The sequence below is a fragment of the Megalobrama amblycephala genome, linkage group LG7 (assembly GCF_018812025.1).
Source record: "Megalobrama amblycephala isolate DHTTF-2021 linkage group LG7, ASM1881202v1, whole genome shotgun sequence".
Lineage (NCBI taxonomy): Eukaryota > Metazoa > Chordata > Actinopteri > Cypriniformes > Xenocyprididae > Megalobrama > Megalobrama amblycephala.
Window position 1 is genome coordinate 41,546,388 of NC_063050.1, and position 10,422 is coordinate 41,556,809.

At 39.7% G+C, this 10,422-nt stretch overlaps 1 protein-coding gene across 2 annotated transcripts in view; it reads right to left on the reverse strand.

The window, feature by feature from the left end:
* klhl5 (kelch-like family member 5) overlaps positions 1-6,598 on the reverse strand; it is a 76,019-nt gene extending 69,421 nt beyond the window's left edge. The window contains exon 1 of one of the 2 annotated variants that reach the window (XM_048197491.1): positions 6,457-6,598. The gene's annotated coding sequence lies outside the window, so the exon portion shown is untranslated. The remainder of the gene's footprint in view (positions 1-6,456) is intronic. The other variant, XM_048197492.1, reaches the window with a different exon arrangement.
* Positions 6,599-10,422: the final 3,824 nt, after the last annotated feature.

Genomic DNA, 10,422 nt, shown 5'->3' on the forward strand with positions numbered 1-10,422 from the left:
CACAATTTGTTCTTCACTTTTGACAAAGGTTAAAATCCAAACAATTTAGGATTAAATCTGATCGTATGCATCGTACGTATAAATGGAGTCACTGAATTGTTTGTAGGGCTGCACAATTTGGCCAAAAATGTTGTTATTATTTACAATATGACTATAAAACAACTACTATTACTAATAAAAATATTAAATAAAATAATAAATATTACTAATATTTCTAACGTTATACCAATGAGCTTTTCATTATACGTTATACCACTGCTTCTCATTACAAGTTTGGGAAGACGGTTTGTGCATGTTGTGTTCCCAAATGCGCATTATAAGTGACACAAACTCACACCACTGCAAAGATGGAGTTCACATGAAGCAGCATTAATGCTGCATTCACGCCACCTCGTATTTACCGAAATCTTGAGATGACAACACGTGACGTTATATTCGGAGCTGTCCTTTGACTGGGAATTATGCGTTTCTATGGCACTACTATCAACGCCTAAATGAATCTACAGCGGTCAGGTGGTACAACAGCCACGTGGTACATCTGGGAGCTTTCAGAAAATTCCCAGCTTACAAGCTGTAACTACGAGCTCTACGAGAATGTGAACACTTTTTACAAGCAGGAATCTCGTAACTACAGGAATTACGAGGCCGCTTGAACGCACCTTAAAGGTGGGGTAAGCCATATTTCAAAAATGCTGTTGGACATTGTTGATATTTGAAATCAACCCAAACACACCCCCTCTCTTCAATGCTACGCCTCCAAAACTCACCCACGAATCCTAACCACCCTGCTCCAAGTCGGTCTCGAACCCTGATCGCTGCTGGCAGGGGAGGCGAGTGCACTAACAATGACGCTAAATAGCGCATTCTCTAGCGGCCATCAGTGTGCAGTCATTTACCTGCACAACGCTCACTAGCTGGCCACTGTTACACACGCAGTGTGAGAGTGGATGTCTGTTTATCATCACAGCTGACGCTCAACAAAATAATGCTTCACAAAAAATAAAGCGCAGATGATGAACGAACAACAAGGAAGCACAAAAAAATGAACGTACAGTACACAAGAGTAAATACAAACAAGAGTTTGTTGTTAGTCGCCAACAACACAGCACCTCCAGACAATCAATGACACTCAAACCCAGTGTTAGGCCGTGTGTCCACCAGAGCGTTTTTTCCAGCTGCTAGCGTACTTTTTCAATTGTTTTCAATGGGAGCGCCGCGTTTTTTAAACGTCAGGAGCGTAACGAGGCGCTGAGCGTCTTTTTCACGCTCAAGCGCTGAGAGCTGGGCGTTTTTTACTGGTCACCTCGAGTTGAAGAATGTTCAACTTTGAGTAAAACGCTGCGCTCATCACTGTCACTTTTTAGCCAGCCGTCCAATCAGAGTGGAGGAGGGCGGGACAAATACAACTGTCACACTCTTGCTGTACAGCGACAAAAACAAACAGAAACAAAATGGATGAGAAATTAATATTGCTGGTCTCCGAAAATACATAGCAAGTAATTTCACATTGTGTGAACATTTTTAGTCTGAAACAAATTACCTGCAAAATAAGTTATAAGTAACAGTGACGCGGATATTCCGTATCATAGCAACAAAGCGTCTCAACGGAAAAAAACGCTGCGCTGCAGAAGCACTCTCAAGCGCTCACAGATAGGCGTTTTAAACAGAGCGCCTAGCGTTTTCAGCTGGCTAAAAACGCTCTGGTGGACACAGGGCCTTACTCACGTGTGGAGCGGAATCAAAGCAGCCTCCGTGTCTGTTTTCAGGTTTTCCTCTCTTTCTGCAGTCTTTCTTCAAATCTCCCTCTTGCTCTTTCGCCCCCTAATGCTGATTGGCTACACATTTGTTGTTGGTGTTGATCCGACTAACTTCCATCCAAACAGCAGTGCTTCCCACACATAGACTTTACTTGGGCGGGCCGCCCACGTATAATAACGGCCGCCCAAGTATATTTGGAGACACATTTTTGCTTTTATTTATTTTTATCCTCTTATACTTTTAAATCCGCGCAAGATAATGAAACCATCCGCGATCGAATAACTAGTCGTTTCGTACCTGCTCGTTATGTGTGCGTCAGAACTGTTTACTCCCGCAAACATTCCCACGCGCTGCATGTTGCAAAGTCACAAGGGGGCGCTGTTGCGCGTTCTACAAGCTCGCGCAACATCGCTTCAGACTGCTTCGCTTCAAAGTGATTCTCAATCAATGAAAAGCGCAAATTTATGCCAAGTGATTGCTAATGAACTCAAGTTGATGAATTATTACAATGTCTACTTTATGGACTTTATATAAAATGTTTTATACGGTTGTAAGAATCTGAAGGATCAGCCTGCAATAGTACAAACATTTCAAAATAAGAGCCCCGGTGTATTTCGGGCTTGTTTATAATTAAAAGTGACACGCTAAGTTTTTTTCTTTTTCTTTTGGGCATTATTGGTATTTTGGTTACACAATAAATTGTATTTAATTTGATTTCCATTTAATTCATAGTAAATTCTTGTAGTCTCCCCCACAGGAAGAAAAGACTAAGAACATTATTTGACACACATATTATTCATTATAGAAATTTTACTAGTAAAATCTGCGTCCCATTCACTGAGAGAGACACTATATGACAGCAAGGAGAACATAGGAAAAGGAGAACCATTTAAATGCTGTAATTTTGCATAATTTACAATGCATAATAATGCATAATATTAGTATGTAATTAAATGTAATATGCTATGTAATTAAAATTAATTTCAATAAATAAAAATACTGTTAAAAATCACACATTATTTGTTTGTCACATGTAGTAGACCATTTTTGTGCCGTGGGTAATAGGAGGATTTTTCACCCGGCTACCACCGCAAGTATATTTCAAACCTGTGGGAAGCACTGCAAACAGTATTTTTGAAATATGGCTTATCCCACCTTTAACTGTAAAACTGAAAACAACAGAGCTGCTCAAGTGTAAATGAACACAGTGAGGTGTTTCACTCTGAAACAAGCAGCTCATTGCATCAAATTGCAGCCTTTAGCCATATGATATCACAATTTCAGTTTTATTTAGACTAATTATGCAGCACAGTGTACAAGCCAGATCTGAACCCACATTGCTCACATGAGAACCAAAGCTCAACATGTTTTGGAGTACATGCACTAACCGCCAAGTCAACACTTTTATGTACTAACCACAAGGCCACATTTCTAAAAAAATGATTTCTAAAAAAAATGATTTCTTAGTTTGCACAACAATAATCAGGCTGAGTTTTTAGACAAAAACCTGACAAGGAAAAAATCCATAAGGATATTTCATAAAGAAAGCCACACAGTCTCAGATTGCCCTGTGAAATACAATGCAAAGAGGGTCTATTGAGCGACTGTCTGCTTTATTGAACCACCTTTTTGATGACTGAACAAATGCAGAGGGCCAAACACACCAACATTCCTTCACAAAGGTCACCTTAAAGCCTGCTGAATTGATCAGAAAGAGAGAGACTGTGTGAGGGAGAGAGAGAATCTGACTCCAGAGGACAAAGTACATCCACTGCTGAATAAAACCACTCAGGCAAATGATGGGCACATGAGGTAAAAACTGCATACAAACCACTTTCGACTTATACAATGGGAGCGAAACTATAGGGAACAATGCCTTAACTTACTAAAATACAAGCATGAACACTATGTCTGAACAACAAGCACTGAAACAGGCATTTGTGCCAAACAATGACGCATACATTTTATCATTTTGTATATAACATGGTTTAGAGCAGAGCCTGCTGGGACAGATTAGTCATGAGCTATCTTAAAGGAAAACATGAACCATAATGTCCGCTGCACATCTGTCCAGTGTTACCGACAGCAGTATTGGGGACAGAATCAACAGTAAACTAATAGAGCAGTGGTTGCTAGTTTGAGTTATGAGATACTTTGCCCTAATCACAGCTGCTTTTCTCCTTTTTTTTCTCCTTTTTTCCTTTGCCAATATACAGTACATCTTTCTTTACAGCGCATGCATGCAGTGTGAATGCTGTAACCTATTAATATGGGCAACAAAATACATATTACTTCAAAAGTTCTCTATTCAAATGTACTCTATTTGATAGTAATTTCATCAATGCAATTTTTTTTAAATTCATGTCTCCAAATGCCATATAGACTTCAAATCTTTTCCATGCTCATGTTTTTTAATGTACATGTGTTCTACAAATACATTTCATAATGATGTAATAATCCAGCAGTCCATCCTTATATAAAACTTCCAAGGCTGAATTCGCTTCAATCCATAATTCATCTGCTATGACTTATTAATGTCTCTTTTCACAGAGAGACACAGCGAGAAATCAACAGATCCTGAGGAGAGCTCAGAGGATGGATAAAAGAACAGTTTTTTAAAACACATTGATTAGATTACCACCCTACATATGGTTAAAAGTATGTGAACACCCAAACACTGCGCCCACATGGTTGACATTTAATTCCAAAAACACTGGCATTAATAGGAAGTTCTTCCTTCCTTTGCTGCTAAAGCTTCCACTCTTCTGGGATGGCTTTCCACAATGTTGGAACATGGTGGCTGGGATTTGCTCCCATTCAGACACAGTGAAGCCAGGCACTGATGTTGGGTGATGGGCCTTGGCTTGCAGTCTGCATTCCAAATCATCCCAAAGGTGTTCAATGAGGTCCATGTCTGGGCTTTGTGTGGACTACAAGCTTGTACTCCAGATTCAGTAAACCATTTCTATATGGACCTCATTTTGTGCACAAAGGCATTGTCATGCTGGGACAGAAAAGGGCCTCTTCCCTAACTGCTGCCACAGATTTGGAATCAGAGAATTTTCTAGTGCACAGTATTCTACATACTTTGTATAGTCAAGAAAGAAAGAAAGATATAGAGTTCAGTCCCTGAAGTGTACTGTAAGCCTGTCATTGGCTGAATAAAACATCTTTCATGAACAAAATGAACAAATAAAACATCTTGTCTGTGAACGATGATCTGCTGACCAACTGAATGAGATCAACCGAATTTATGGGCATTCAAACTGTTTTTAAAAATTCTGTTGAATGAATAATTCACTCACTCGCCACCTACTGGCACACTGATGTAACCTGCAGAAAAACTCAATGAAAAAAATATTGGAAGATCATTTACAACCCAAAGTACACAAAATGAAAAGACAATATTGTATTATTATTATTATGGCACCTCCAAATATGACATTCAATTGCTTTTATGACAGCACAGAGCAGTAGCGAGTTTGTGAAGTTCACATGGAAACCAGACCCATTGTATGCTTCTTTCCGGCTGCACTGAAAAGGTAGCTAGAAGCAAGAAAGATAAAAATATAAGCTTAATTTGTACTAATATTAGGACATCATTGGACTTCAGCATCAGTTCTTATATCAGTCTATAATCCCAATGTGATAAGGTTTATAGATCAGGCCTGTCTGATCTTGACAGCCATCACACTAGTGCAAATGTCATCAGAGAAGTGACATCACTGTGAGGGGAGGAGAACTGTCAAAAATATAAATAAATAAATACAAGGACATGCTGCACATCTCCTTTCTTGTTGTTTCTCTCTGTTCTATATTTAGTGCTGGGTCATAGTCAGACACTAATTAAAAATACAAGAGCAAGGCTCTGAAACCCTGGGCTTCTGTAGGTGTATCTGATACGGAATGCATTTCTTCTTTTTCTCATCTCCTGCTCGAATCAATCCACCTTAAATGCAACATCTGCCCATGGTGACTTCTTATTGAGAAATACCCAAGACTTTTTGCCCCTTAAACATCTCTATTTATAACATCTAACTAGAAAAATCTTTCCAATAATCCAGAGCTTATCAAACAGCATAACAGAAGATTTGCCTTATGTCTTGATGAATCCATGGATTAAGATTATATAAAAACAGACTGAACCTTGTGCCCTTTTTAAGAAACATTTCTAAGAGTTTCTCAAATAAAAGCTCCATATATTTAAGCTGTTGACGTATGTGCATGTAGCTGAGCTCCACGCTCTGCAATTGTGATTCAGTTTGCCTGATATTGTGAGCATACCTGCGCGAGACACTTCATGATATATAACTAATATATTTCCCAATGGCATGATTCTTTATCAGAGCAAAACACTTTCATTTCCTGTTGGGTACATCAACAAAATCCACTTCTCCGCACTTCCTTTGTCAGAAGAGCTAGACCGAGCTGGAAATAAAGATCGTGCAGATGAAAGAACTTTTAGTTCATGAATAGGTCTTCTTCTTTCTATCAAAACTATCGGCACTCGCAGGCCAGTCTGAACCCCGTGCTTTCCTGCTGAATGAGTCCGCACATTAAAAGCTTTTATGGGCTGATTCATTTCCTTTTTACCGCATAACTATCTGCGAACTTGTAGCTGCGCGCATTTCTAATGGGCTTCAGCTGCTGTCAACCAAAATAACCCCACATCACAACGCGTGAAATGAGTTCTCTTACCTGGCGGGTTAATAGCTGATGTTATCGCTTGTTTCGGATGTAATTTGCACATTTAGTAGTTGAACAGAGACGGGCTCTTAAACTCTGATAATAATCGCGTGATTCACTTTCGGGTGGAAAGGCGTGGAGTAAGACTAGTAGAGCCCTAAAACTGTAACAGAGCGATTTAAAGTAGTTTTTTTATTGAAATATATATATATATATATATATATATATACACACACACACAAAAAAAGAAAGAGAGAATGAAAAAAACTCTCACTTGAAAACATGGACTTTCACTTCACATTGTAATTTTATTTAATGGGGAGTTATTTTATGGGTTTACTTGGTTGTCCTTTTAAATACAAAATCTGCACGTGTTATTGTGTGACAGAACAGTTCATAAATAATGCAGTGATGTTCTCAGGAGCTCATGACTGTTCATTATCATACACCAATAATCTATCTTCTAATCTAATATTTACTAAACGTTTTCGGGGGTGAAAGACAGTGTCTCCACCTAGTGGGTATTGCACAGATGAGCACGAAGATTGATGGTTGTCAAGGTCAATACTATTTAATATTCAACAGCTTTAAATATTTTATTATAACTGTTGTAAATATTTACAAAAAAATAAAAATAAAATAAAATCGTACTTACCTTGCTATGCTGATCTGATGTCGGCCTTTTGTTCCCAAATCCTCACAATAAATTATGTGGAAAGTGGGAAACTGATAACATTAAGTGACTTCTCTCTTCTCTAAATTTTTTTATTTTTAAAATACTCTTCACATGCATAATACATTCTTAGATCCTACAGCAGTCAAGATGAATTCAAAGACCTACATATGACAGTGAGCAAGACACGCCAACTCATATTTCATTAAGTTTGTTCAGTTATAGCTCCTGAGTGACAGATTTAAAACACCTTATTACCTTATTGAAAAAAAAAAGCAGCAAATTTTTGAATAATGTTAGTACTACTATAATAATTTGTGTTTTCAGACAATATTAAAGTTGCACATGCTATTGGTGGTCTTAATAAATTTTTTCATATATATATATATATATATATATATATATATATATATATATATATATATATTATTACTATTATTATTTATAAAGCAGTTGACAGCCTAGCGAATGGTGTGTCTCCAAGCTATGCGATCGGAGGCTAGTGTAGACCATGGTGGTCAATATGACATGCACCAAGGGATTTCTTCAAAGAGTCTTTACACCTCTACTTTGGTGCTCCTCTGTCACGATGACCAGTAGCAAGTTCACCGTAAAGCACAATCTTTGCTAGGCAATAGTCATGGGGGTATGACCTGCTTAGCGCAGCTGCATTTTCAGCAGCATGGCCTCGTTGCTGAAGACTTCCATCTGTTAGTGGATTTTTGTATTCGAAAAGAAAAAAAAACAAGAAAAACAAAAACAAAATTAGAACCAGTGAATGTTAAGGATGATTCGGAGACAGCGCTGGTGAAAACGTTCCAGGAGTCGCAGGTGGCGACCGTTAATGACACACGACTATAGGAGAGTTGTCAGTACAATGGTTTTGTATACATTAATCTTTGTACTCTTCCTCAGGTGCTTGTTTTTCCAGCCTATCAGCCTATTGTCAATCTCTTTGTTGACCTTGGCATCCATGGAAATGTAACTGAAGTGATAAACTGTTTTCAACATGATGGTAGACTTCCTGAGGTGCGGGCTGATAGAAAACTTCTGTTTTTTTCAAGCTGACATCTAATCCAAAGAGGTGAGCAGCCTCTGCAAAGCAAGACGTTATGCACTGCAGGGCTTCCTCTCTATGGGCAACAAGGGCAGCATCATTGGCAAAGAGCAACTCTCTGATGAGTTTCTCCACTGTCTTGGTGGTGTAGGCTTGGTGGTGTCGCCTCAGATCAAACAGGCTACCATCGGTGCAATATCGGTTGTAGAAGCCATACTTGTCATCAAAGTCAACTGTGGCCCATTAGAGCATTATGCTGAAATAGACTGTGAAAAGAGTTGGTGCAAGGATGGAGCTTTGCTTTATGCCTTTGTCTGTTGGGAAGGGCTCAGAGAGATCGTTGCTATGTCTGACTTGTCCACACTGGTCTTCATGTAGCTGGATGTTCATATTGAGAAAATTTGAGAGACATAGTCACTCCATGACTTGCCACAAGCCTTTTCTACTCACAGTATCGAAAGCTTTAGTAAGGTCAACAAATGTCACATTGTTCTGTTCTGGGCCTTGTTCTGTTCCCTTCATTTCTCTTGGAGCTGTCTGAGGACAAATACCATGTCTGTGGTACTTCTGTTAGCACTGGTTCTCTGGGAGAATTTCTTCTCCAATGGTGGTTACCAATCTGTTCAGGAGTACTCTTACAAGGATTTTTCCTGTGACAGAAAGCAGAGTTTCCCCCTAAAAGTTGTACAGAGTAATAATAATTGCATCACGGAGGTCATGTGGTAGTTTGACTTGTTCCCACCAGCAGACAAAAAGTTTGTCAAGTTTATGTGTAGCGCTGGACCCCCATGCTTCCAAATCTCTGATGGAATTCCATCATTCCTACCTTTCCACTTTTCAGCTGCTTAATGGCCTTGATTCTACTAGAATATGAAATCCATCCCGTTCTGTTCTCTCTGGAAGTCGTGGGATATGGCAGAGTACTGAGTCTTGGACTGTGTGGTTGGAACTAAAGAGAGTATGGAAGTGTTCCAACAACTGGTTCAAGACGGACACCTTTTTTGTAAGTAGCATTTGGCCATTTGATCTGCGCAAGGGACTCTGGACCTGGTGCAAAGGGCCATATTCTGCCTCTGTAGTCACCAATATCAGCACAGTGCTGAGATTTCTCGAAGAGATTTGTCCACCACTCATTCTGAATCTCTCTCAGCTTTCGGTAAATGGTTCTACCTACCTGGTTGAGGACTTCTTTCTTGTCTGGACAGGACAACTGAGCAAGATACACTTGGTGGGCGCCTCTTTTCTTTGCCAGTAAGTCCTGGATCTCCTGATTGTTCTCATCAAACCAGTCGTTGTTCTTCTTAACAGAGAGCCCTAAAACGCCTTCCGAGGTCTGCAGGATTGCTGAGCACTTCTGAAGAGGGGTCAACAGTTGTGGTGCAACTGAGATCCTCCAGCCATTGTTGGAGCTTCGCCTGGAAGTCAGCTTTCACATCACCTGACTGGAATTTGTTTACTTGAAATTTCTCCTTTGGGGTGCCTCCTCTGTTTGGCTTGGATTTAAAATGAAGATTAAAATTGCAGAGCACAAGGCAATGGTCTATAAAATGCTCTGCACTGGGCATTACACGAGTGAGCATCTCGAAGGTCTTTCTGGCGCACCAAGATGTAATCAATTAGATGCCAGTGTTTTAGACCAAGGATGCATCCAGGTAGTCTTCACTCTTCAGGCTGTCTTTCTGTTGGAAGATGGTATTTGTGATGGTGATAGGTTACTCTGCACAAAACAGAAGTACATATTTCCAGTCTTCTGAATCCTTGACTACTCTGGCATTGAAGGATAAAGACCTTGTCATCTGCAGCGTTGTTTTGTATGAGGTTGCACAGATCAGTATAAAACTCATCTTTGTTTGCAGGATCCGTTTGAAGGGTTGGTGCATACACACTGAAAAGTGTATAGCATGCCTCTTGTTTTGAAGTGGGAGGCACATGGAGATTATGCGGTCTGAGTGGCCTAATGGCAGGTTTTCTAGTTTGGAAGTAATGTTTTTTCTTACCATAATGCCAATGCCAGAAAGGAGTCTTTCATTCTCTGGCTTGCTTGACCAATAAAGAGCCCCCACCATACTCTTGAAGGCTGCCTTCTCTTGGGAGGCGGACTTCGCTAAGACCAGTAATGTCGATGTTCAGACCTAGGACTTCATGGGCAAGCTAACCTTTATTCTGGAAGACCACTGTCTGCTGTGTCAAGCATGGTTCTGATGTTCCAGCATGCAATTTTTAGTTTTAAATTACCTTGTAAGGCAGG